Raw genomic sequence first — 27,940 nt, 5'->3', positions numbered from 1 at the left:
TATCTACTTTCCTATTCTTTTTCTTTATCACAAGCAGAGAAAGAATAAGTAAATACAATTGTCTTTTGGATCAAACACAAGGAAGCCATTGGTGACTTTGGAAAGTGGAATATTGGGAGCAGAAGAGAAATTGGCTGAGGGACGAAATGAAGCTTCTTTCAGGAGGCTTAGCTGTAAAGAAAAGGCTAGAGTGGAACAAAGCATCAACTGTGAAGGTTTGTTTGTTTGCTTTTTTAAAGATAGTAGGAAAGAAGGAAATTCTGCCATTTGCAAAGACATGGATGGATCTTGAAGTCATTATGCTAAAGTGAAGTAAGTCAGGCAGAGCAAGACAAATACAGTATGATTTCACTTCTATGTAGGACCTAAGAACAAGACAGGCTTATGGATACAGAGAACAGATTGGTGGTTGCCTGAACTGGTGGCCAGGGGTTGGGTGAAATGGGGAAGGGTGTCAAAAGGTACAAAGCTCTAGTTATAAAATAAATAAGTCATGGGGACATAATGTACAACAGGAAGACCATAGTCAATAATACCATATTGCATATCCAAGAGTTGCAAAGAGAGTAGATATTAAAAGTGCTCATCACCAGAAAAAAATATTTTAACTATGCGTGGTGACAGATGTTAACTAGACATCGTGACGATCATTTGGCAATACACACAAATACCAAATTGTTCTGTTGTATGCATGAAACTAATATAACTTCATATGTCAATGACATTGCCATTTTTGAAAAGAGGGTGGCTATTTGAACATGTTTAAAATGCTGATGAGAAGGAGTTAGTAGAAAGGGAGTGTTTGAAACAAGAGAAAAAGAGGATAAAAGATGGGATATGGTCCTCAGGTTTGAAATGGATGGGATCCACGTACAAGGGGGATGGTCAAGTTTGGATAAGAAGCAGGACTCCTCTTCTGCCAAATCTGGTTGCAAAGAGATAAAAGTGGAGTCCAGATACCAATTAACTTGTAGGCAGTATCTGTTTTCTTAGTGACTCAGAGAAGAGGTGCTCTGTGATGGAGAGAGGCTGGCAGTAAGGCAGAGACTAAGGGGTTGAAAGACTGTGGAGGCTGACAGATCAAAGGGTGGTCCCAGGTTGGGGAATCATTTGTAGATCTTGCAGCACCAAAGGACTTGCTGGTGTGGTTCAGTCCAGCAGAGCTCTCCCCTCTGGGGAAAAGAGCAGGGATGGCAGATGGGGTGGCCTGATCCAGGCTTGGGTTTTATAAGGCAGACATTTGGCTAATTTTGATGCAGCCTTTTAGAAAGATTGAGGCCCTAGAGGAAGGGGACCCTGAAGGCAAGTCACTGGGGTGACCCACAGGCAGGGCCAGTCATTAAACAGGTGCACTTCAGTGCCAGGCACTGAACTGGGCTCTTGACAAGCATCCTTTCATAATCCTCAGAACATCCTCAGAGTTCCACAGGGTCCATATCCTGGGCCATGAGTGAACTGAAGGACTGCCCCTTGCAGTTCCATGACTTTAAGGCTGTGGACCACCTGAAGGTCCATCCACACTACAAGGCTGTGCTAGCCCACTCTGAGGATGATGGCATCAGCATTGAAGAGCTGGACACTCTGCAGCTGGAGCTTGAGACCCTGCTTTCCTCTGCCAGCCAGCGGCTGCAGGTTCTCTAGGCTGAAACCCAGATCCTCACTGACTAGCAGGATAAGAAAGGTGATCGACGATTCCTGAAGCTGGGTGGAGACCATGAGCTCGGAGCTCCCCCCAAATATGAAAAGCTGAAGAAGCAGAAACTGGAAGGGAAGGTGGGACATGGGCCGGGCCCTGGTCCCAGGTAGCCCAAATCCAAAACCCTTCAACCCAAGATCCAGGAATATGAATTCACTGATGACCGAACTGACGTTGTGCCCAAGATTGCGAATCCGAGAAACCACCAAGGAGCCAACACCGATGCAAACACACGAGGGTTTATTTACAAGCTCGAGCTTGGGTCCAAGTGCACCCGACACAGCGGAACAGGGACTTGGACCCCAAGGCTAAGAGGTGTAGCAGCTTTATAGGAGCCAGTGGCCAATGGGATTGTAACTTACGCAGAAAGTTGCACAGTCATGTAGGTCCACACGCAGGTGGCCAACTGAATAACATTTTACCCTATAGTATCCAGTTGAACTGGCCTATGACTTTGGTCAGAATTGACATGCAGTTTTGGCGGGCACAAGGCGGGGTTACATTGTTATGAGCGGATTTCTGGTAAGGGTGTGCCTAGAGGCTTGACTAGGGTGGGGCAGCGCCCTAAGCAATAAGCAAGTCATGTGGGGGTCATACAGGAGATGGCGGGTGTAGCACAAAACGGAGTTAGTCCTGCTCTGCTTGTCCAGGGGTAGGGGATTTTTGTTAAATTTCCTGGGTCCCACAACGTGCCACGGACCCCCAAGAATGATCAGGTTCTGGGCTTCTGTAGAGCCCTACTGTGCTGATATCACCAGTGAGAAAGTATGCACACTAGAGAAACTACTGAAACCCCCAGAAGATGAGGCTGAACATTACAAGCTCCCACCCCTGAGGAAGCACTACTCCCAACGCTGGGCGCAGCAGGACCTGCTGGAGGAACAGAAGGATGGGGCCTGGGCAGCAGCCGTGACTGACAAGAAAAAAGGCCTTATGGGGCCATTGAGCCAACTGCACACTAAAGATCTGGATGCCCTGCTGAAGAAGTCTGAGGCCCAGCATGAGCAGCCTGAAGATGGGTGCCCCTTTGGTGCTCTGATGCAGCGCCTCCTACAGGCCCTAGTAAAGGAAAATATCACTTCCCCTATGGAGGACTCTCCTATTCCTGACATGTCTGGGAAGGAATCAGGAGCCGATGGAGCAAGCACCTCTCCCCACAATCAGAACAAGCCCTTCAGTGTGCCACATACCAAGTCCCTGGAGAGCCGCATCAAGGAGGAGCTGATTGCCCAGGGCCTGCTGGAGTCTGAGGACCGCCCTGCAGAGGACTCAGAAGATGATATCCTTGCTGAGCTGGCAAACGGCAGGCCGAGCTGAAGGCACTCAGTGCCCATAACCGTGTGGAGAAGCACGACATGCTGAGGCTGGGAAAAGGGAGGTAAGCCGGCAGGAGCTGAGGCAGAGGGTCCGCATGGCAGACAGCAAGGTCACGGACACCTTCCGGAAGATCATGGCTGTCCAGCAGAAGAAGCGGACCCCAACCAAGAAGGAGAAGGACCAGGCCTGGAAGACTCGGAAGGAGCGTGAGAGCATCCTAAAGCTGCTGGATGGGTAGCCATCATCCCTGTCGCAAGCCGCCTTCCCCTGGCCTGGGGGAAGGAGGGGTGGGAAGCCCACTTCCTTCTTTGGGCTGCCTGAACCTCAGGCCTGTGGGTGCCTGTTAAATGTCAAATCGTGACAGTCTCTAGAGGACTGTGGCCGTTCCCTGAGGTCTTTTGGCCTAGCTCTGTACAGCCAGGACATGGGAGGCCCTGCTGGGCTGGGCTGGGGCCCACACTGGGCTTCCCCCTCTTCACTATCCCCCACCCCCACTCCTCTCTCCCTCAAGGGCTTCTCCCTTTTGGTTTTGTAAAGTGCAAAGCTAAAAGTAAAGTGACTGCTGTGTTTTTTTTTTAAAGTTAAAAAAAAAAGTTAAAAAAAAAAAAGACTGAGAATGAAAAGTTGGGTAGGAGGTCTGTGCTGAGCTTGAATTCTTATTCTTGGGAATAGCCAGTGACCTAGAAATGTCCAGGAAGTGAGGAAGAGGCAACTAAAGATTTCTGAGTCCCTACCATTCACCAGGGCCACAGGATACTTCGGTGCATTTTCTCATTTAAATCTCAAAACCACCTTGAAAGGTAGCTAACATCATCCTGGTTGTACAGATGAATATCCTCAAAGCTCAGGGAGGCTAAGGAACTTGCCTGAGCCCGGTTTTCTTGTGCTTCCTTGGGAACATGAAGGCAGGACAGAATATTGATGGGGCAAAGGGTGCATCAGGGCGTGATTAGCTTTATGACATTATTTTGAGTCTCCACACACACTGCATGTTTGGTATTCCTCTGGGAAATAACAGAGAGGAGGCCAATCAGCAGGCCTCTTTGTGCCTGGATGAGGAGGGAATGTGCTCATTTATAATTCTGTCTTTTAAGTTTACCAATATCTTCACTTAGAGACTCCATCTGGATTCTCTCATTACATTTTCTTGCAGAAGACTGTCTCTCTCTCTCTTTTGCCAGCCCTAGCCCCAGACCCTGCCATTATTTTTTTATTATATATTTCTTAACATTTTATTTATTTATTTGAGAGAGAGAGAGAGACAGACAGACAGACATAAAGAGAGGTGATGGAGATGGAGAAGCAAATCCCTAGGACTCCAGGTTCAAGACCTGAGTGGAAGGCAGATACTTAACTGACTGAACCACCCAGGCACCCTAGATCCTCTCTTTAAAAATCTCATTCACCTGGGTGGCTCAGTGGTTGAGCATCTGCGTTTGGCTCAGGTCATGATCCCAGGGTCCTGGGAGCAAATCCCACATCAGGCTCCCTCAGGGAGCCTGCTGGTCCCTCTGCCTATGTCTCTGCCTCTCTTTCTATGTCTCTCATGAATAAATAAATAAAACTCTTAAAAAATCATTCAATGGCTTCTCCAAGTTCCCTTTTTAGAACAGTCTCTCTTAAATTTCCCTTTGACGTGGATCAGGATGTCATTCCTTGTCATTGTATCTTTATACCTGATTAATGACGTTACTGGTTCCCTTTCTTGCCAGCTTCCTGACTTTTTTTTTTTTTTTTTTTTTTTTGCTTCCTGACTTAATTACAAGAAAACCTCTCACATTTTAGAGAGAAATGAAAATGTCAGGCATGACCAGGTTTGTGGGATGCTTGCTAATCCTAGGTCTCAGGTATATATGATCAAGTAATTGAAAAATCCTGAGTCCACTTCCTGCTGGCGCATCCCTTATCTTTAGCACAGGAATGAGACTCAAAATAGGTTACCATCTGTATTGGCCTGCTCTAACCCATTAGGATGAACCATGGCTTAGCCCTGGAGCAGGGTCAGGCCTTAACCCTTTAGTTGCTAGATGATGGGGAGTATAGTGAAGGACAGGAGGGGATGGGCCAGCCAGGGTATAAGTAGGAGTTTCAGAACAGTAGCTACTTACCAAACACTATTAAAGGATTTTAAGGATTTCACAATTGGAAGAGTCTCATGGGGACTGACAAGCCTTGGTGAGCCATGTGGACCAGGGGAATACTCTAGGATCGGTTGAACCACAGGATAGTAAGAGTCTGGATCCCAAGACAACCTCATGCGGCAGAGTTGCCATGCAGCCTGGAATGCCACTCCAAACTATAACGTGAGGAGGAAACATCTATTTGCTTGAAGCCACTGTCAGTTTGGGTCTCTGTTACAAGTAGCTGAAATAACATCCCAAGTAGGAGGGGTTTGTGGGTTTATGTCTTTGCTACTTTTTTATTCATCTGAGCCATATATATGTATATGTATTCCTTTCTAACTACCAGGTTAAGGCGAAGTGATGCTAGAAAGGCACAGGTGCTGAGATCTGATATTGATTTAAGGTCTATTATACCTCCTATTGAATGATAAGACCAAGCTCTTTTTCACTCACTTCTGGGGTGTACGTTAGGCACTCTTAGAGGTTGTTGTGATCATTTAGATGATCCCATATGCCTCTTTTGGATTAGGAAACTGATATTAGTGGACTATCTGGGAAGTAGAATGGAATAGACCTTGATCTTTCTATAGTCTGTAGTTCAAGCAGGGACAGATTCATATTCCCCTTGAACCTTAACATTCCCACAAGATGAAGGTGATATAAAATAACACATGAAGCAATGGGAGAGGAAGGGGCCACCTGTTCAGCCAGCCTGGTCAAGCTAGCCCTGGGGTTCACTGGGATGAGAGATGACACAATTGGAATGGAATGACTGGCCAAATGAGAAGTAGGATCCTCTACATTAAATAGTAACCTGATACCTGGTAGAGTTAATACTTACTTCGCTGCAGACAAGCTGCTTTCTCCCTAAAATAATCTGTTAACTCAGAGTTAACAGAACTGAAAAACAGTGAGTTGGTAAAATACTATAAGAGCAAGATCTGTGCTCTCTGCTTATAGAATTTGAGTTGGAGTTCCAGAGCTGTTCATCAAGAGTTTATAGTAAAATTGCAGTCAGAAATTATGATTTCCCCCAAGCAACCACAACAAACATTTTCCCAATTCCCTTCACCTTTACTGAGTATTTGTATACATGTGATCTCATTGAATGCTCACAACAACCCTGTGAAGTAAATCCTGTTATTCCCATTTAATGGATAATGACATCAAGGCCTGGAATGGTTACACAACCTCAAAATGACTTTCAGCTAGTATTGGACGAGAGTCAAACCTTGAACCCACACCTGTCTTCCTTCAAAACACAAACTTATAGTTAAGTTCTGCATCTGAAGTTCATTTTGAAGGACATGTGATGGGGCAGACCCACATGCACAGGCCTGCTTTACCTCTTGAGCCCTGGAGTTTGGAGTTAAGCAGGTCATAGGAGACTTGTTTTCACAGAAATACACAATTTCTTATGATTTTTGAGTGGCAGTTGTCAAGGACAATATTTTCGCTTTAGTGATTGACCTGCTGTGAGGAGTCCACAAGCCCAGCAGCCTGGGGTGACTGGGGAGACACAAGGGGTGTGAAGGCTTCACAACTTGGATCATTAGCTATCCTGGAAAGAAAAATGATTGCATCTCCAGTTGACCAGAGCTCATCATGGGAAGACAGATACCTGATTAATGGAAAATCTTATTCCAGGAAACAGCTTTATTTCTAGGCACAGGGATGGCTTATAGGTTTTCCAGAAGGTTGTTCTTCTCCCTTCAAAGTAAGCTGCAGGGTCTTTTATAATCTTTTCAGCACTCCTCTGTAATTTCCCACACTCTCATCTGAGAATAAAGACAGGAAGCCCTATTTTAACATGAATTCTAGACATGAAGAGAGCAAGGGAAACAAGCCTGTCTGTTTTGGTTTTTTGGTTTGTTTTAAGGCAAGGACTTCTACCCATCCAATATGGAATCAGAACCTGGACCCGGGGAGTTTACACAGTGTATATTTTATTAATGATCTGGGGACTTGGGGGTCCAAGGTGAATGGACTTGGCTTCTTTCCTCTGGGACCTGATGAGAAAGATCTGTTGTTTGGGCACTAAGCTCAGCCTAGTGATTGAACAACAAATAACAGGGAAGGAGAAGGTCCCTTAGGGAAGCAAGAGAGCGTTTGGAAAAAAAGTCTAAGTTTATAAGATAAGCCTCTGGGGGAATAATCAAGTTCTATGCATATTCACTCTCAAACACACGTCAACCTAGAGTCTAGTGAAGAATATACAGCCCCCGAAGGTCAGTATGACAGAATCATTAAACTGGGGAGGAAATTATAAATACCAATAATCAAATTAAACAAAAAAAAATCATTCGTTCATTAACCAAATGTTAGAGTGTGATTCCAGTTGTTCTCTAACCATAATGTACATCAGAATTTCTTTTCCTTACCAGTCCCCTATTATGCAATGACTGCCTATTATCAAACTCCCTAAACATGGTTGCTGTGCAGTTAGAACTCACTGAAATCCTGGGATCAGCTATTCTATGGTTGATTTACCTGATGTACCAGTTAAGATGCTCCTGACTATAAATAACAGAAAAACTTTGCCCCTTTTTAAATCAGGCAATTTTTTTTATTGTTGAATTGGACTTAAAAAAAGATTTTATTTATTTGAGAGAGTGAGCATGAACAGGGGCAGGAGAGGGAGAAGTAGACTCCTTGCTGAGCAGGAAGCCCAACATGGGGCTTGATCTTAGGACCCCTGGATCATGACCTGAGCCAAAGGTGGACACTTAACCGACCGAGCCATCCAGCTGCCACTGTTGAGTTGTACTTGATGATACCTTTCAACTGCTGAATCAACCAACCCCAAGGGCTGCTCTGACTTAAACAATCAGGTAGTGGGGCACCTGGGTGGCTCAGTGATTGAGCATCTGCCTTTGGCTCAAGGTGTGATTCCAGGGTCCTAGGATCGAATCCCACATCAGGCTCCCTGCAGGAAGCCTACTTCTCCCTCTGCCTATGTCTCTACCTTTCTGTCTCTCATGAATAAATAAATAAAATTAAATTTTAAAAGTAAAAATAAAAAGCCCAATCAGGTAGTGTATTAGTTTCTCATAGCTGCTACAACAAATTACCATGAACACAATGGGCCATTATTCTGTTGACCACAAGTTGGTTTACAAGATTGCATAAGTAGGAGCAAAATGTCAGAGCAGGCTTCAAGGTTGGTTGAGTCAGCAGTTTAAAATATCATCAAGTACAATTCAACAATAAAAAACCAAACCACCTGATTTAAAAAGGGACAAAGGACTCGAATAGACATTTTTTCAAAGAAGGTATACAAATGGCCAATAAGTACATGAGAAGATGCTCAAATCGCTAGTCAGTAGGGAAATGCAAATTCAAACCATAGTGAGATACCACTTTACATCCATAAGGATGGCTATTATTGAAAAGAAAAACAAACAAAATAACCAGTGTTGGTGAGGAAGTGGAGAAAATGGAACCCTCATCTTTTGCTGGTGGGAATGTAAAATGGTGCAAAGGCTATAAAAATCGGTATGGTGATCCCTCAAAAAATTAAACGTAGAATTACCATATGATCCAGCAATTCCACGTCTGGGTATATACCCAAAGGGAATTGAAAGTAAGGACTCAGATATTTGTACACCTGTGTTCATAGCAACATTATTCACAATAGCCAGAAGTTGGAAACAACCCAAGTGTCCATAGACAGATAAATGCATAAACCATAAGTGGCATCAACATACAATGGAATATTATTCAGAATTAGCAATGGAGGACGTTTTTACATCTGCTACAACATGGTTGAACCTTGAAAACATTAGGCTAAGTGAAATAAGCCAGTCACAAAAGGACAAATATTTATGATTTCTCTCATATGAGGTTCCTAGAGCAGTCGAATTCGTAGGTACAGAAAGCAGAATGGTGGTTGTCAAGGGCTGGTGGGGAGGGAGAAAGGGGAGTTATGGATAATGGATACAGTTTCAGTTGAGGAAGAGGAAGAAATGGTGTGAAGATGGTAAATCTTATGTTCTGTGTGTTTTACCACAAATTTTCAAAATGTTACCAACGACCCAGATTCTTTGAATCACTGTAGTCTGTTATCCAGAGATCTTCTGCTCTTATCATAAGGCTACATTCTCCCCCACAGTCATGAGAAAATTGTCAACAGCAATCAGAGCCATGTATTTTCTGGCTTACAACCTATCTCTCTCTCTCTTTTTGAAAAGATTTTATTTATTTACTCATAAGAGACACAGAGAGAGGCAGAGACATAGGCAGAGGAAGAAGCAGACTCCCCACAGGGAGCCTGATGCGGGACTCAATCCCAGGACCTTGGGACCACGACCCAGGCCAAAGACAGACACTCAACCACTGAGCCACCCAGATGCCCACAACGTATCTCTTGAAAGCAAGGACAATGTTTCCTAAAAGATTCCCAACAAATCTTTACTTGAATTTCAGGCAGGTAAAAGTGTCTGAACCATAACTGGCAAAAGGGAGAGGTTTGTACTCAGACCAATAGGGTTTACACATTAAGCTGAGAGCAATTTCCCAACTTGCCTTGCTGCAATTTGATAGGAAAAAGATGAAATGAGTACCAAAGAATGAGCCAGAATGATGACTACTGCCACTATATAATGTTTGCAGTGACCCTGACTCAAGTGCACAGATCAGGATGCAGAATCTCTGTGCAAAATTCAAGCCATCCTCCCAATTCCTCCCCAGCTGTCCTCTCCCAGTGCCATCAACACTCCCCTACATCACGGTTCTGATGCCCACCTCCCCCATGTCTTACTTTAAGGGCAATAGGGGAGATCACACCTATGGACACAGGGGCATAGATGGAGAATGCATAGGAAAAAAAAGGCCATTTGTATCAATATCTCCTGGGAAGTGCCTTGAAACTAGGGATTCTGGGATCCAGCCCAAGGAATGCTGAATCAGAACCTTAAATAAAAATTAAATTTAAATTGTTATTTCTCTTTCACAAATTGGCATTTTAAGAGGTGCCCTAGGTGAGTGTGATGCTCAAAATGGAATATGCTTTGAGAAACACTCACTGGTCCTGTCTTTGCTAAGAAACATTCTGGGTGTTATGAGTAGAGAAATAAAGATGGTATGGGTCATGTTTGGAGGAATTCTCAGTCCACTGGGGAGAATAGATACTTCAATAATTATGACAAGACCTGATAGGTACTTTGGTAGAGATAGGAACAGAATCCCATGAAGCTGAATCACTATATTGTACACCTGAAACTAATATGATGCTGTATGTTAATTACACTGGGATTTAAAAAGAATTCTATGAGGCTGATACTGTCTAAGGAAGTCAGGAAAAGATTCACAGAATATTTGGCTATAGTGAGATAGCATTACAATGGTGAGTCTACATTGAAGGAAGAGAGGCAGAGAGAGAGAATTTGATCATTCAGGCTACCAGGAAGATTCAGTGAGTCCCAGAGTTAGGTGATCATGAGAAGACAGAAATATATTTGTGGTTTCCTCATGGGATCTCCCTTCCCCACTTCTCACAGCTTTAGCATTTTACTGCACTGCTCTGAATGTGATTCTGGTGTTTAATGATACATAGTTTTCACATACATATTTATGTACTAGACTGTATAAACAAAACCATGCAACATGTGCTTTGGGATGGTTCAGTAAATTTCGAGGGCAGTTTTGACTATATGCAGTTAAACCTGATATTGTTCCTTTAAACTGAATTTCCCATCTCCATCCACATTCTATCCCAGCACTTTATTTATTTATTTTTTTAATAAATTTATTTTTTATTGGTGTTCAATTTACCAACATACAGAATAACACCCAGGGCTCATCCCGTCAAGTGCCCCCCTCAGTGCCTGCCACCCACTCACCCCCACCCCCCGCCCTCCTCCCCTTCCACCACCCCTAGTTCGTTTCCCAGAGTTAGGAGTCTTTATGTTCTGTCTCCCTTTCTGATATTTCCCACACATTTCTTCTCCCTTCCCTTATATTCCCTTTCACTAATATTTATATTCCCCAAATGAATGAGAACATATAATGTTTGTCCTTCTCCGATTGACTTATTTCACTCAGCATAATACCCTCCAGTTCCATCCACGTTGAAGCAAATGGTGGGTATTTGTCGTTTCTAATGGCTGAGTAATATTCCATTGTATACATAAACTACATCTTCTTTATCCATTCATCTTTCGATGGACACCGAGGCTCCTTCCACAGTTTGGCTATTGTGGACATTGTTGCTATAAACATTGGGGTGCAGGTGTCCCGGCGTTTCATTGCATCTGTATCTTTGGGGTAAATCCCCAGAAGTGCAATTGCTGGGTCGTAGGGCAGGTCTATTTTTAACTCTTTGAGGAACCTCCACACAGTTTTCCAGAGTGGCTGCACCAGTTCGCATTCCCACCAACAGTGTAAGAGGGTTCCCTTTTCTCTGCATCCTCTCCAACATTTGTGGTTTCCTGCCTTGTTAATTTTCCCCATTCTCACTGGTGTGAGGTGGTATCTCATTGTGGTTTTGATTTGTATTTCCCTGATGGCAAGTGATGCAGAGCATTTTCTCATATGCATGTTGGCCATGTCTATGTCTTCCTCTGTGAGATTTCTGTTCATGTCTTTTGCCCATTTAATGATTGGATTGTTTGTTTCTTTGGTGTTGAGTTTAATAAGTTCTTTATAGATTTTGGATACTAACCCTTTATCTGATATGTCATTTGCAAATATCTTCTCCCATTCTGTAGGTTGTCTTTGAGTTTTGTTGACTGTATCCTTTGCTGTGCAAAAGTTTCTTATCTTGATGAAGTCCCAATAGTTCATTTTTGCTTTTGTTTCTTTTGCCTTCGTGGATGTATCTTGCAAGAAGTTACTGTGGCCGAGTTCAAAAAGGGTGTTGCCTGTGTTCTCCTCTAGGATTTTGATGGAATCTTGTCTCACATTTAGATCTTTCATCCATTTTGAGTTTATCTTTGTGTAAGATGCAAGAGAGTGGTCTAGTTTCATTCTTCTGCATGTGGATGTCCAATTTTCCCAGCACCATTTATTGAAGAGACTGTCTTTCTTCCAATGGATAGTCTTTCCTCCTTTATCAAATATTAGTTGACCATAAAGTTCAGGGTCCACTTCTGGGTTCTCTATTCTGTTCCATTGATCTATGTGTCTGTTTTTGTGCCAGTACCACACTGTCTTGATGACCACAGCTTTGTAGTACAACCTGAAATCTGGCATTGTGATGCCCTCAGATATGGTTTTCTTCCAGCACTTTAAATAGCTATTTTAGAGGAGGAATGGCAGTTATCCAGGTGGGGAAGTAGGGGGAGACATCCCAGGCAGAGGGACCAAAACTATCAGCAGAGTTACCAAAGAGCATAACACACGGGGGGGGGACAGCCAGTCCAAGTTTCGGCCAGGCTCGCAGAAGATGTGTGAAGTAAAGTAGCAGGAGATGTGATCAGGCAGGTCAGGTGAGTTGAGATTATTAAAGACAAGGATAAATAATGCAGTCTTTAAATAGAAGAAATTAGAAGCCATCAAAGGAGTTTAAGCAATTGACAAGATCAGATCAGCATTCCAGAGAAATCATGTATCAGCCAGGTGGTGATTCTCCTCCGACACAGTAGAGGAAGAGCCTCTCAGAGGGCCAGGGAGGCTCAGGTTCATTTTATTAAGACTCTTGTTGTAATAAAACCAACAGAAATTACAGTAGAAGTCACCAAATGTGTAAATTATTCTAGATGATTATATTTAACCAATTAATGCCTTTAATGCACACACGAACTGGACTGCTATTTCCATAATCTCATCTGGAGATGTTGTGAATCGAAGCTGGAAGCCCAGGCCACCTCCCAGCCCCCACCTGGCCTTACTTGCAGACTCCTTTATATTCTAAAACCATGAACAAGCAATTTAATCTCTCTGAGCCACAATTTTCTCACTACGGGGATAAATAATGACTTTATAAGGACTGGGTGGGAGAACATGTGTCCAGTGTCTGGCGTACTTGGGTGGTCAGCAAGTGTTATGATTTTTTCATCATCTTGCAATATAATGAGTTTGTGCCCATGTGCACTCAAACAGGAGCACCCATGCACTTGCACCAATGTGCTGCCCTGGGGCCAATGTTGGAAGGAAAATAGGTCCCCCAGACCCTCCCAGTGCCTCTCCCTGCTTCCATGTTGAACAACCATCCCTGAAGAGACAGTAGAGCTTCCACCACAAATGCCTACCCATTAGAGCCCCCTGCCTACATGTTCACCTTGGTGCAGCTGAGTTATCCCATCACTCTAGTCCTCCTCCCAAGAGTGTTTGCAAACAATCTCTAGCCTTGGTTAGAGAATTAAAGAATTAAAGAATTCCCTTTTCCATGTTAGAGAGACTTCAGGTCTCCATTCATCTTTCCCAGAAATCCATCAGAAGTAAGGGGGGCTTTCTCACTGCTCCTGAGTTTACACTACTGAAGGTCCTCACCCGCAAGTGCTCTTGGGGTACTTGGTCTTTTTCCCCTGCTGAAAGATCACCACTCCCTTTGGGCTCAGTGTTTTCATCTGGGGCACAGAGCCCCGTACCTCACAGTAACAATTCCCCAGCTGAACGACAGCAATAACTTACAGTGGCTGCAACAGGCTTTCTGAGTTCCTATTAACTTTGCAGAGTCCAGTCATTGAGTTGGCATGAGATCCAATACTGAGAAGCTCTGCTTTATAATCAGGGTGATTTCGGAACATAGCATCAGCTAAATGGGTCCCTGGGCCTGAGCCAATCTCCCAGCGCTCCAGTTCCAAGACTCACCATTTGCAGGATTCTGTCACTTAGAAGTCCTTGGGGATGGTATATTTTAAGAGCTAGTAAAGGACTCATCTGAAAAGACACTTTGGAGGTTCATTCGTTGCACCAAGGTGAAAAAAGGAATCTCCATTTATCATCATTACATGCTGATGATAGATAATACTCGATGGTGCCCTGGTGATACCCAGATCTTTTACTAATGTACATGGCAGAAGATTGGAATGAAAACATAACCGGCTCACATTCCCATTCACTTCTAATTGCCCATTCTCCCTTTAAAAATATGTCACCATCATTATCTCCTGCTCCAACATGTTAGGAGTTTTTGGCTAAAAAAGATTGTGTGAGGTCATTTCATCTATCCCCCTACCTTTAAATAAATCTACACTGAAAATCACCCTACACCGCTGAGTATCTAATCCTTTCTTGGTGACCCACTTCCTGGTTTAACAAATTGCCCTCCAAGACTGTTTGCAATAGCTCTAGCCTAAATCCCTCCAGCTGCAATTTAATCTTCTGTTCTTTAGTTTTCAACTTCCCATTGAAATTCTTCCAGTTGTGACTGGTCATATGCCATTTCTGTGGGTTTTCTTCCCCACAGTCCTTTGAAATATCCCTAAACAAGCTCTGTGTGCCAGCCCTTTAATCGACTCTGTTAATCTTCATAAAAGCCTCTCCAAATCATCCATGTCTCTCATGGATCGAGTGAATATGACCAACAATAAAAAAGAAGGAAAATGAGAAAAGATGAGTCTACAGGAAGCTTTCCCCCATTTCCACTGTTTATATCTCTGATCTTCTGAATAATATTATTTAGTGCTATTTTTATAGAGAGCATGTAGTACATGTCCACAGTAGAACATGCTACAAAAAATAGAAGAATAAAAAGAAGGAAAAACAATCTCCTATTATCAGACCAAGTCCCACGGATTTCATATATGTGCATACGTATGCGTGTGTTTCCTCAAATTGAGATCAGACCATATTTGCTGCTCTGTATCTTGCTTTCTTCAGGTTGTATTTCATTGGCATTTTCTATATCACTACCCATTCTTCCAAAGTATGACTTTTTTTTAAAGTAGGCTCCACATCCAATGTGGAACCTAATGCAGGGCTTGAACTCACAACCCTGAGATCAAGACCTGAGCTAAGAGTTGGACATTTAACCAACTGAGCCACTCAAATGCTCCCATCCAAAGTATGACTTTTTAATGGCAGCCTAATTCATTGCCTCGTAGCTGTATCTTGGTTCATTTAATCATTCCCCTATCCCTGGGCATCGAAATGGTTTCTAGTTTTTCACCATTTATAAATAATGCTGTATCAATATCCTACATAAGTCTCTGTCCATGTTCCTGATCTTTCCAACAGACAGCACTGATGTGTCTGTGTATGTGTAAATATACTTGATTTCCTGACCCCCATAAACTGTCACTCAGACTTGCAGATCAGATCTCTGAATAATTTTCCATCAAATTCATATGTAGACTCTGAATAACAAATAATCCATGGCTTTCTATTCTTTTTTGTTTTGTGTTTTTTAAAATACTATTTATTTATTTATTTGAGAGAGAGACAGAGAGAACACAAGCAATGGGAAGGGGCAGAGGGAGAGGGAGAAGCAGACTCCTCACTAAGCAGGGAGCCTGACTTGGGACTCCACCTCAGGACCCCGAGATCATAACCTGAGCCAAAGGCAGATGCTCAACTGACAGAGCCACCCAGGCACCCCTGTGGCTTTCAATTCTTAAATATCTCCATCATAATTATAGGAGAAAGCTCCAATTCTTTAACAGACCTTCTAAGCTCTACCTTTTGCCATTTGTGCCTGCACCTCTATAGTATACTTCAATAATTCAGACTTCTAGTTGCTTGCACACTTCATGATGCTTACTACCTTTTTTTTAAAAAAAAGATTTTATTTATTTATTCATGAGAGACACAGGGAGAGAGAGGCAGAGACACAGGGAGAGGGAGAAGCAGGCTCCATGCAGGGAGCCCGACGTGGGACTTGATCCTGAGACTCCAAGATCATGCCTTTGGTCAAAGGCAGGCACTAAACTGCTGAGCCACCCAAAGATCCCCGCTGAGCCACCCAGGGATCCCCGCTTACTACCTTTGATTACATCATTTACTCTGCATAGGCACCTTCTCCCATCTTCTTTTCTTTCCCTAGTCCTAAGTATTCCTTCAAGAATCAGTTCATATGTCATCTCCTTCAGGCAGTCTTCCTTGAATTTCCAGGTTGGGCTAAGCACCTCTAACCTGCACCTATGGTACCTCGTGTGTGTTGCTAACACATTATATTGAAATCCATTTTCATTTCTACTTTTGCCACTAAACCATGAACATCCTGAGGACAGAGGCCATGTCTAATTCATACCCTGGTGCTTAGTTGAGTATATAATATATAGTTATATATACCAGTTCTGCTGAACAGAATTGAGTACCTTTTGTGCCTGGTAACTCCAGAGGAATTAATGAATGAAATATCAAAATCATAATCTAGTAGAGGAGATTAGTTTCAGAATAAGGAATCTCAAAGGATCCCCATGATGCTTGATCAGTTGATATGTGTCTCCTTAAATACAATATCATTTTAATTTTAATGTGATGTCTACTGTTGTCCTTGAAAAATTTTATAAGATTTATTTATTTGGGAGAGAGAGTGTGTGCACAGGAGCCAGTGGAGGAGGGGCAGATAGAGAAGGAGAGAGAGAATCTCAAGCAGATTCTCTGAGTGCAGAGCCTGAAACTGGGGTCGATCTCATGACTGTGAGATCATGACCTGAGCTGAAATCAATAGTCAGATGCTTAACCACTGGAGCCACCCAGGCACCCCATCCTTGAAATTTTCGTACCTATAGTCAGCCCAATCTGGCACCATTTCACCTCTCTGGAAATATACTTTGGAGGGTAAAACTAGCAGAAGAAAAAGGGAAACTGGACACAAGTATGTCCAGACAGAAGGAGTTACTTTAATGTTTCTGAGAAATACTCTACATCCCGTGTTTTTCTTCTGACTCACCCCCACCAGAAGGCGAATGGCTTCTCTACAAGACATAAGCCGTATGGACTGATGTTGCTTCCTCCTTCAGGAGTAGTGTGATCCCCAACATCAGTTAACTGCCTAAGATTAGCTCCTGGGTGGCAAGAAAGCTAATGTTGAAGAGGAAGGGCCTTGAGAGACCAGGGGTGCTTGCCAATTGACTAATTGACAAGGCAGGACTGTAGAAAATGGTGGGTTGCCAATCAGAAAACATTACAGAGCCATTCTGTACATCGAGGTATAGAGGGGTCTTGAAAGGGGTACTAAATGCCCATGATGCCCCCAGGCCTGCTGAATGGCAACTAAACCAAAGCACCCTTCTACCAACTGACTTTTCTTTGGAGAAGGGTAAGAGAGGTAAATACTGACCCATGGGCCTCCGCCTAGATGGGAGCCTAGAGGCAATGACTGAAGTAGCTGACACCTGTAACAGACTGAATCACGATCCCTTCAAGGGTTAATCAAGAGCAGTTGGACCAGCCACCAACCAGCTGATGAAGCTGATCCTGGAGCCTCCACATGGAGAACAGATGGGTTCCTATATGCTTTAAATACCATATAGCTTTTCAGAAAGGCTGAATCCAGTGGATCAGGATTCTTACTATTATTTTAATGCAAGCAGTCCCACAAATGAAATGTGTTCCAAAGGCTTAGTGGTTTGGAACTCAAAACACATTTTTCCTGTAGAATGAATGTTATACGCTAATTCTCAGGTTCCCATCCAGCCCATAAAAACCGTATTAAATCCTGCAATGTAGCTGAGCTATGATACTCCACTAGTAGTTGGAGTTCTGTATTATAATTCTGTATTAGTTGCTGGGGGCCATGTAATATAGGGAAATAAAGAGTTCCAGAAGAAGTTTTTCTCTTCAAACCTCTGCTTCTGTCTTGGGAACAGTCCTGCCCGCTTGAGGCACATTTTCCAATATGCCAAATTGTTTCTGAAAAACCCTCACCTTCCTTTCTGCACCTTCTCAAGGCAGGGCTCTAGTGCCTTTGAGGCTACCCTAAGCCCCTGACTTGACAGCTCCCTAAAACCACCTTAGCATCTTCTCCAGTTCCCCCATGGCTACCAAATCTCCTCTTCTCCCCAACTCTCCATGAAATTACTATTTCCTCACAGAAGTCCAAAATGTAGCTCCTCCACCCTTATGCCAGACCTGTTCTGCTCCTGACTTCCCAGGCTCAGTTAACAGCAACATAATTCTTACACAGTTAAGTTCAAAAGCCCAGGGTCCTCTTTGGTGTCTTTTTCCCTTGCTTCACGCAGCTCATCAAATGTCTCGTTGATTCAACTTCTGAAAAGTCTTTGGATATCACCACCCTTCTTTGGGATCTCATCAGTGTAAGGGATCCTTTGGCAGCTGCGGTTTTGGCATCAGTGTCTGTAATCTCTCACTTGAACTAAAGCTTGGCTTCCCTCTCCTGACAGATGAGACTTCCTAAAGTAGAGATCCTCCATCCTTCCCCCCCAAATCTACCACTGGTTCTCCTAACACATCACAGATACTCTTATTCCACTCACTACTCACAACCCAGGTGATGTAGCTATTTTCATTCCTTCTTTGAAAATGAGGAAAAATAGGGATGCCTGGGTGGCTTAGTGGTTGAGCATCAGCCTTCAGCTCAGGGCATGATTCCAGGGTCCTGGACCCTGGGCTCCCCACGGGGAGCCTCCTTCTCCCTCTGCCTATGTCTCTGCCTCTCTCTGTGTCTCTCATGAACAAATAAATAAAATCTTAAAAAAAATAAAATCAGGAAAAATAATTTACTGAAAGTCACTGACCTGCTCAGTGATGCAGACAAGATTTGAACTCAGGTTTGTGTCCAAACCCATGGTCTTTTCACTCCACTCCACAGCCATCTATAGCCCAAATACCTTAGGTTGGCGATCCAGGTCTTCCATGATATGGCTCCACCTTACCTTCCCATCTTCTCTCATGCCACCCCTCTTTATACCCACTCTATTCCTAACCAGACAACTTGCTGCTTTTCAAATCTGCCTTGGAATCGACCGCCTTTGGCTATGCTTTTTGCTGGGTAGTGAGAACTTTCCTTGGTAAGGCCCAATGCAAATGCTATTTCCTCCACAAAGCCTTCCCTTCTACCACCTCATCTACCTACAAATATTCTTGGATACTAGCCGAAAGTTCTCTTCTGGGCAGCCCGGGTGGCTCAGTGGTTTAGCGTCGCCTTCAGCCCAGGGCGTGATCCTGGAGACCCAGGATCTAGTCTCACGTCAGGCTCCCTGCATGGAGCCTGCTTCTCCCTCTGCCTGTGTCTCTGCATATCTCTCTCTCTCTCTCTCTGTCTCTCATGAATAAATAAATAAATATATATTTTTTTATCTAAAAAAAGAGAAAGTTCTCTTCCTTTACCACAACACTAATTGTAGCCTCATTTTAACTGTAGCCTACATAACTAATGGCAGTGATTTGAATGGGGTTTATAAACCCAACTGCCACTTTAAATCCTTGAGGACAGGTATACAAACTTTCCACCGTTGTGGAAGTATCCATGATAAGGATTCAGCCAAAGTTTAAGGTATGAATTATTACTGGAAATTAAAATTGCCAGGTAAAACAGGGCTGAGTGTCATGCTGAGGATTTTCTCTTTGATAAGAAAGCCTCCAGAGGATTTTGATCAGAGCAAGGCCATCACAAGAGTTGTATTTTTAGAATAACTAATGAAGATTCAAAATACAGGTGAGAGACAGCTGTGCTGGATGAGTCTCAGCTCTGTTGTGCATTAACTCTGTGACTTTTGACAAGTCACTTTATTGAAATATAATTTACATGCCATAAAGATCACCCATTTAAAGTGCAAGATTCAATTTTTTTTTTTAAATTTTGGGTGGCTGGGCACCTGAGTGGATCAGTCGATTAAGCATCTGCCTTCGGCTCGGGTCACGATCCCAGGTTCTGGGATCGAGTCCTGCATCGGGTTTGTCTGCCTCTCCCTCTCCTTCTGCCCCTCTCCCCTGCTCGTGCCCTCTCTCACACACATGCTCTCTCTCTCTCAAATAAATAAATAAAATCTTTTTAAAAATAAAGTGCAAAATTCAATGTTTAACATATATTCACAGCATTATGCAACCATCACCACCAATTTCAGAATATTTTTATTACTCTGAATAAAAGCCCCATGCCCATTAGCAATGGCCCCCCATGTTCCCACAAACCTGCCAGCCCTTGGCAACCACTAAGGTATTTGCATGTTCTGGACATTTCATATATATGTAATCATACAATATGTGTTTTTTTGTGATTGGCTTTTTTCAGTTGGCATGTTTTGAAGGTTTGTCCATGTTGTAGCATCTATCATTCCTTTTTATTGCTGAATAATATTCCACTATATAGACATACTCGTTTTCTTTATCCATTCATCAATGGATGCATATTTGGGTTTTTCCCATTTTTTAGCTATTATAAATTATATTGCCATGAACTTTCATGTACAAGTATTTTTGTCAACATATGTTTTCTTTTTTTTTGCCCATAATCAAAACTTTATTGAAAAACTGACACCAAAATAGGAGATCACTGCTATAAACCTTACAAAATTAAACATAATTACATTATCTTGGTAGATTAACTGTAATTACTGAACTGATAAGGCTTTCTGCGATGTAACACAAATTCAAGAGGTTGTGTGGATCATTAGTGTTGCTTTCTTCTAAATGAACAGCCCTCTGTGAGTCTGGACTCTATTTCTGTTAGCTGGCACAACACAGTTGAACAGCCTACACAAAGAACCACCATCTGAGCATGGCTGAAAACTGTGGTCATCTTGTAGCAACCTGGACATTTTACATCCATAAAATAGGAATTTGGGCATTGAATTAGCCATTTCTTTTTGTTTTTTTCTTTTCCTCTTCCAAGGATGGATGTAGCAAATCTCTAGCCAGAGGTATGTTGATCCTTTCGCAATCCCAGCCAGTCCTGATCTCTCTGTTTTCTTTTTCAAAAAGTAGGCTTCACACCCAGCATGAAGCCCAATGTGGAGCTCAAACCCATGACCCTGAGACCAAGACCCAAGCCAAGATCAAGAGTCGGATGCTAAACCAACTGAGCCACCCATGTATCCTGTGAACATATGTTTTCAATTATCTTGGCTATATCCCTAGAAGTGCAATTACTGAGTCACATGGTAACTATAATGTTTAAGTTTTTCAGGAACCTATTCCCACCAGCAATGTGTTCAAATTTCATCAAGGGTTCAAATTTCTCCAAGTCCTCACCAGCGCTTGCCATTTTCTGGTTAAAAAAAAAACAAAACAAAACAAAAAAAAAACCTATACCTATAGGTATAGGTGTATAGGTATAGGACACTTATAAAGGTATCCTTCTGGTTGTGAAATGGTATCTTGTGGTTTTGATTTGCATTTCCCTAATGATTAATGTTGTTGAGCATCTTTTCACGTGCTTCTTGGCTATTTGTACAGCTTCTTTGGTGAAATTTCTATTCACATTCTTTGCCCATTTTAAAATTAGGTTATTTGTCTTTTTATTGTTGAATTGTAATTGTTCTTTATACATTCGGGATACAAATTCCATATCAAATATATGATTTGCAAATATTTTCTCCCATTCCGTGGGTTGTCTTTCACTTTCTTGATGATATCCATTGAAGCACAAATGTTTTTAATTCTGACAAAATCCAATTTATCTATTTTTCCCCTGAGTTTCTTATGCTTTTGGTGTCATATCGAAGAAATTTCTAATCCAATATTATGAAGGCTTGCATCTCTGTTTTATTCTAAGAATTTTAGAGTTTTAGCCCTTACATTTAAGTATGTGAGCAATTTTGAATTAGTTTTGATATGGTGTGAGGTAGGGGCCCAACTTCATTCTTTTGCATGTGGATATCCAATTGTCCTAGAAACATTTGTTGAAAAGACCATTCTTTCCCAATGAATTATCTTGGCACTTTGTCAAAAATCAGTTAGCCACAAATGTAAGGCTTTATTTCTAGATTTTTAATTCTGTTTCATTGATTTATGTGTCTATATCTATATTCTAGGCCAGATCACACTGTCCTGATTATTGTTACTTTGTAGTATGTTTTAAAATCAAAACGTATGAGTGCTCCAACTTTTTTTTTAGGACTATTTTGGTTATTCTGGTTCTTTACATTTCCATATGAATTTTACAACTTGTTAACCTCTGAGGAAAAAAAGGCAACTAGGATTTTGATAGGGACTGTGTTAAATCTGTAAATCAGTTTAGGGAGTATTACCATCTTAACCATATTAAGTCTTCTGATCCATAAACATGAGATGCAAGTCACTTAACCTCCCTGGGCCTCATCTGCTTTATTTCTCAAGTGGGAATAATAATAGTCATTCTATTTCATAGGGTTGTTGTGAAAATGAGAAAATTCTTCTTAAAGGGATTATTTATGACAGCATTATATTATAGCATTATAAACTTCTGGACATGATAACTCTGAGGAACTCAATAACATCAGTTCATGGTCATCTCAAAACCAGTTTAATTTCTTAACAGCAACATTTCCTATTTATAAACTGTCTACTGTGTGGTTGGTGCTTAATAGGCTCCATGGTAGGAGCAGGCTCTAGAGCCAGACAACCTGTTTTCAATTCCCAGTGTATACCCCATTAGTAAAGTTACCTGCTTTTCTGGCACTCAGTCTTCTCTTTTGTAAAATGGGGATGATAACAGTATCTACTTCCTAGGGTTCTTGTAAGTATTGCATGAATTAATTCATGCTTGGAAGCATGCCTGACACGTAGCATCAATAAATACCAACCATCATTACAACATCATATAGAAGTGCTTTAAGGCCCTACACCCTGGGGGATCCCTGGGTGGCTCAGTGGTTTAGTGTCTGCCTTCAGCCGAGGACATGATCCTGGAGTCCCAGGATCAAGTCCCACATCAGGCTCCCTGCATGTAGCCTGCTTCTCCCTTTGCCTGTGTCTTTGCCTCTCTCTCTCTCTCTGTCTCTGTCTCTCATGAATAAATAAATAAATAAAATATTTTTTTTAAAAAAAGGCCCTATACCCACTGGCATTTACAACCAGATACTTATGACATGGCCTCCAGTCACTTGGTTTGCATGGTTTGAGTAAGTCAAGCATTTGCTTGGAGTTGGAGTGACTCCCCTTTGTAAGCTAGACTGGAATGGAAATTCTCACAAAGCAAGCTGGAGACTACAATTTCCCTGAGTGGGTATATGGATAAATAATGGCTTCTAAAATGCATTTGACATTGTGCAAAGTAAAGTCTTTCTTAGTTAAATAGGAAACATGCAGATTGCTTGGGATAATGGTTTCATAGAAAACCAGTGCGACAACATGGCATCATTTCCTTTCTTAGGAGTCTATTTCTCTCTGATTCTAGGTTTTAGCTTATTAGAAACAGCTAGGGGAGAGAGTCAGAGCTGTATTTGTACATCCATGCTGTGCCTGTCTCTGTGTCCTCAGACACAATTTGATCCCCGGTGGCATCTGGTTCTAGGGAGGTTGCATTGGATCGATTGCTGGTAAAGCATTCTGTCTGCTACCCTTCTTGAAGCTTGAGCTCAGGGAAATAATTTCTGAAATTGCTATAGTCGGGAGCAGACTGGGAATCGAGGCATCCAATCCCATAACAGCATGGAAAGGAATCAGAGAAATTTTTCTTACAACCAGAAGACTGAGGGGCTTGCAGGGGCCCTCAACAGGCTATCCGTATCCTAGTTCATTCCTTAGCTTCTAGGAAGGCCTATAGTAAACTCACTTAGAACAAACTGATGTATGGCCCCCACCTCTACACTCTCTACAACTTAGTCAATCTCTCAACTGAGGAGGGATGAACTTTAGGACACTTGAGCATTTAAATGAAATTGAAAGGATGAAGCCCTGCATAGGAAATCTTTCCTCCTCAAATCCCTCGATTCCCCAGCATGGAAAACCTAAGAGACAAAAGGACAAGAGAGGAAAAGCCAAATAGCAACATATCCCTTGTGCCGGCCAAGTGTTGCCTAGCAGAGCAACCTGGGTATTGGATGTGGGTATAGCCATGTGGAAGCAGTAGAGTTTGAGTAAGCCAAAGGCAGGGAAAACTAGCAGGAGCCTTGTAATCCAACTTTAGAGGGAGGCTCTGATGCTCTTACAAATATTTGAGACATTCTGATGAAATTATTTCCTCTGTTGACTGCTGACAATAATTAAAAATACTTTATGGAGTGAAAGGCTGGTAAGTGCTGATGAGAACTTAATGAGAGCCCTGAGAAGAGTTGCATTTGTTTCTTTTAAAACCTAAGATTGTGCTCTCAACCTCCTTGTTCTCTTCTCCCAAATTTTTTTCTATCTGTTTCAATATCTTTCCACCAAAAAGTTCTTCCATTCTCAACGTTTACAAATTAGGCTTCCCTTCCCCCTGATCATCATTAAAATTCCTGGGCTTTATAGTGCAAATATAACTAAATACAAGGTAGAAAGAAATCTGATTGAACTCATTCAATCTAAGGTAGAGATGATTGAAAACTTTCGAATGATCTCAGGACTGCATTTTATTTTTATATATTTTTTAATGATTTTATTCATTTATTCAAGACAAACACACAGTGAGAGGCAGAAACACAGGCAGAGGGAGAAGCAGGCTCCACGCAGGGAGCCTGACGCAGAACTCGATTCCGGGTCTCCAGGATCACACCCCAGGCTGAAGGTGGCGCTAAACCGCTGCGCCACCGGGGCTGCCCAAGGATTGCATTTTAAAAGAAGATCGGGTTCATCCAAATTAATTTCTAATCGCAGAAAAATTTGAAACTGTTTTTGATGAATTTTTCTAAAGGAGAGAAAAAGGAGTTTCTTGGTGACCTTCAGATCACACACAACTCTGCCCATACTGTGTTCACTACATTCTAATTGTAAACTCATCCATGGCAGGGAATATGGTTGCAACCTTAAGAAGCCCACAGACTCAGAACCATAAAGCCTTGAAGCATTAGATTTTAAAATGAAAGTGAGAATCAGAGCTTTGGAAGTTGTTTATTGAGTCCTGTAAAACTTTCCTGATGCTGTCTGCCTGGAGGAAGCCTCCTCTCTCTGTTTTATATCTACACAGCAAGCTGGCCAAGACTAATGGTTACCCTGTCTTGGAGTTTCCTTGAGGAGGGCAGTAGGTAAGAGATGAAAGAGAAGATAAGCATCAAAGTGGAGTTTAGAACTTGAGATGCTCTAAACTTAGGGGGAAAGAGAGAAAGCCCCTGGGTGTATACTGTGAGCCTCAGCCAACTGGGAAGATGGTGTCTGTCTTACCTTCTCAATCTGACGGTTGGTGAAATTCAGCTTTGGATTGACACACACAGTCATGAAATGGGCAAGGATTATTCACAGGCCAACTCGCTGCAGACAACAAGTGACAGATTCTGCAGTGAGGCTCCATCTGGCTGGCCTCTAACTGATTTTCAAGTGCCTGGCTGGGCTTGAGCTTTGGAAACACTCTACCCTAAGCTTTTTCCCTTGGAGTTTCCACCCAATCATTGGTACCACTCTCTTCCCCCCATACAGAGACACACTCTGTAGTTTGCAGGGGTGGTAACTACCTACAAGTAAGTATCACCATCACTCTGTATGACAGAACAGCCAAACAAGACCAGAGAGAAAGGGAAAGTTAATGAACTGAAAGATTGCAAAACTTCCAAAGCACACTGCCTGAAAACATTGTAAAGGTTTTTAATGCTGATGGATTTAGCTGCTTAGTATCTTTCATAGAAGCAGTGATATTTATTATTAATAATTGCTTTCTTAAATTTCTTCATTGACATCTACCCTGCTCTTTCACCTGTCCAAAATACATTATTGTGAATCAGAACTACTAAAGAAAAATTTTTTTAAGTCTCAGTGCAGGTGCCTGGGTAGTATACTAGGTTAAATGTCCAACTCTTGATTTCAGCTCTGGTCATGATCTCAGGGTTATAGGATCAAGCTCAGCGTGGTATCAGCTTGTCCCTCTCTCTGCTCCTCTCTCCACTTGTGCTCTCTCTCTCTCTCTCTCAATCTAAAATAAATAAATAAATAAATAAATAAATAAATAAATAAATATCTTTTAAAAAATCTAGAGGAGTTAACCCCACCCCATAGTTACTGAATAAGAGTATTCACATTCAAAAGAAACTTTTCTAGGTGAGTTTTGAGGCACAGCCAAGGTTGCAGACCACTGCCTTAGCCTCACCTGGACTAATTTTATCTTTACAACAACTCTGTGAGGTATGTATTATCATCCCCACTTTGCAGACAAGGAAACTGAGGCTCACGCAAGTTTAATGATTGGCCAAAGTAACAGAAATAGAAATGCACTAAGCTAAGATTCAAAGCCCGGCCCATGACAGAAGAGGACATGCTCTTTCCACTCTATCACACTCATAAGCTGTGCATAATTTTTCTCACTACTCTGACATTGACCTCTTTTAAACCAGATGTCTTGCCCTTTGGAGTAGCTACATTCTCTGGTAGTTTCTATCCCTTTCTTGGTTTCTAATTGTATCAGATTGATGTTTGTCTACTCTTAAATCTAACAGTCATTTTCCTTGACAGAAAAGATGGAAAATGAGCAATTCTATATTTTCCTTATATTTTTAGTATTATCCTATTACATTATTGATCTCAAGCCACAATCATATATTCTTCTTTGGCGGTATGGAGAAGTTGTTCCTAATAGTTTCTAAAATCATTGAGTTATTATGGGTTTTGGCTTTCTGGGCTCTGTCATTGCAGGATCATTCCACGCATTTATATTTGGGTTTGGATCAGTGTCCCTTCATTCATCTTTTTTCGGTGTATATTATAAATATTTGCACATGTATGGGTTATGTGTACATGTATGCATAGGTACTTCAATGTCATGAATCATGAAATACTTTTTTCTAGAAGGAATTTTTTTATATGAGAGAGAGAGAGAGAAAGAGAGAGAGAAGGGAGAAGGAAAGAGGGAGAGGAAGAGAGAATCCCAAGCAAGATCCAAGCTTAGTGTAGAGCCCAACATGGGGCTCAATCTCACAACCCTGAGACCATGACCTGAGTCCAACCAAGAGTCAGATGCTTAACCAACTGAGCCACCCAGGTGCCCCCTGGAAGGAATTTTAGAGATTTTACTTGTTCCAATAGTTTTTAAATTTTTCTAACCATAGAACTCTTTCTCCAAGCAAAACTTCAGTCAGAATCCCAATGTCTTAAACAAATATCAGTAGAACCTGGTAAAGCAAGAAAGGATCCATCTCTTTGGACCTTGAAGTGGCTACATAGCACAATATGAAAAAAGCAGTTATAGTCATCTCTGATGAGGAAATTAAGGCCCAGAGAAGTAATTAAATTTTCCCAAGGTCACATAGCATGTAATAAATCAAGATTTAAAAAATCAAATTTCCTATTTGAAGTCCGCTTTATAACACACTTGATATATAGTAAAGATGAAAACCAGCACCATATCCAGAAATTTCTGAAGAGCACTCCAGTTATAGGTGAGAAGAATAATATTAGGGTTAAGGCATTTTGAGCACTTATTATATGCCTAGCACTTTACACTGCTTTATTTCTGGCTGTCTTCTGTTTTAGAGTGCCTTCATCTGAATTATAGTACTGTGCCTGCTTCATTTACATGTCTCTGAATATCTTTTGAACACATCCACCATCTTAACCGTCTTATCCTCTCTATTCCCATCACTAGTGACTTAATTCAGCCCACATAATCTATGTTTAAAAAACAAACAGCTTTATCAGGATATAATTCACATGTCCTAAAATTTACCCACTAATTATTACACAACACCATGGTTTCTAGTATATTCATAAGAATCATACAACCATCCCCACAATTTAATCTTAGAACATTTTTATTTCCCCAAAAAGAAGCCCCACACCCATTAGCAGTCACTCCCCATTCTCTCCTCCCTGAAGCCCTGGCCACCACTAATCTACTTTCTGTCTCTATGAATTAACCTATTTTGGACATTTCATATAAGGGGAATCATACAATACGTGAACTTTTGTAACAGACTTG

The 27,940-nt window shown here is 42.0% G+C and overlaps 2 pseudogenes; one reads left to right on the top strand and one right to left on the bottom strand.

Moving 5' to 3' along the window:
* Positions 1–1,446: 1,446 nt before the first annotated feature.
* Positions 1,447–3,257, top strand: LOC144307908 (transcriptional adapter 3-like; annotated as a pseudogene).
* Positions 3,258–20,415: 17,158 nt separating this feature from the next.
* LOC144307943 (small ribosomal subunit protein eS27-like pseudogene) lies at positions 20,416–20,875 on the bottom strand (annotated as a pseudogene).
* Positions 20,876–27,940: the final 7,065 nt, after the last annotated feature.

The sequence above is a fragment of the Canis aureus genome, chromosome X (genome assembly GCF_053574225.1).
Source record: "Canis aureus isolate CA01 chromosome X, VMU_Caureus_v.1.0, whole genome shotgun sequence".
Lineage (NCBI taxonomy): Eukaryota > Metazoa > Chordata > Mammalia > Carnivora > Canidae > Canis > Canis aureus.
This window is presented reverse-complemented; position numbering and strand designations above follow the sequence as displayed.